The sequence below is a fragment of the Hypanus sabinus genome, unplaced genomic scaffold, assembly GCF_030144855.1.
Source record: "Hypanus sabinus isolate sHypSab1 unplaced genomic scaffold, sHypSab1.hap1 scaffold_1106, whole genome shotgun sequence".
Lineage (NCBI taxonomy): Eukaryota > Metazoa > Chordata > Chondrichthyes > Myliobatiformes > Dasyatidae > Hypanus > Hypanus sabinus.
The window spans coordinates 85,566-86,518 of NW_026779163.1; the positions used below are offsets into that span (position 1 = coordinate 85,566).

General features: G+C 46.3%; 1 non-coding gene across 1 annotated transcript; it reads left to right on the forward strand.

The window, feature by feature from the left end:
• Window positions 1–626: 626 nt before the first annotated feature.
• Window positions 627–714, forward strand: trnap-ugg (transfer RNA proline (anticodon UGG)). Its single transcript is given in 2 exon segments — window positions 627–662; window positions 679–714. It is a non-coding gene; the product is annotated as a tRNA-Pro (tRNA).
• Window positions 715–953: the final 239 nt, after the last annotated feature.

Here is a 953-nt window from a genome sequence, read left to right on the forward strand (position 1 = left end):
TTGATCGGAATAACTGTCTGGGGAAATGGTGGAAAAAACTTTTAAAACGTCCTTTAGAGAAGTTGCAGAGGAGGTTCAGCGGGATGTCGCCTGAATTAGAGAACGTCCTGTGAGGGAAGTTTAAGCGAGCTGGGGCTTTTCTCTTCGAAGCTACGGAGTGTGGTGGAGGTGTATAGGATTACAAGAGACACAGAGAGAGTGGCCAACAACACCTTTTCCCCAGGGTGACAGCGGCCAATACGAGAGGACATGTGTTGAAGATGATTGTAGGAAAGTTTAGGTCAAAGGTAAGTTGTTTTGTTTTGTACACAGTGTGGTGGGTTTTGGGAACGCACTGCCGGGATGCTGGTCGTAGCTGACACAATAGGGACATTAATAAGATACTTGGATAGACGAGTGGCTGTAGTGAAAATAACGGATTGTGGGCTGTGTAGGATTGAATTGTCACATTGATGGCAGAGTAGTTCGGCATAGGTGGACACAGCATCATGGGCCGGAAGACCTGTAGTGTGCTGTACTGGTCTTTGCTCTTTGATCAAATTTGCTGGTAAATTTACCACCAGATGCATTGAGGAAGGAGATTGAGTAAGTGAAAGGCATCGGTTTTATGCCAGAAACACTGAACGGGCTCGTTGGTCTAGTGGTATGATTCTCGCTTTGGGTCTGAACTCGCGAGAATGCGAGAGGTCCCGGGTTCAAATCCCGGACGAGCCCCCTGAATTATATATTTTAGAACTTCAGTCAGTGGAGCGCAGGAGAATGAGGGCTGATAATTAAATGTATACCAATTTATGAGGGCTAGATTTAGGGCAATGCCTGCAGGCTCTCTACCCTCAGGTTAGGCGAGACAACAACTCGAGATCAAAGCTTTGGAGTGGGCTATGAAATATTCAAATGAAACGTCTTCGTCCAGAGGTTGTGGTGGGCGTGGAAAGAGATGCATTATAATTGAA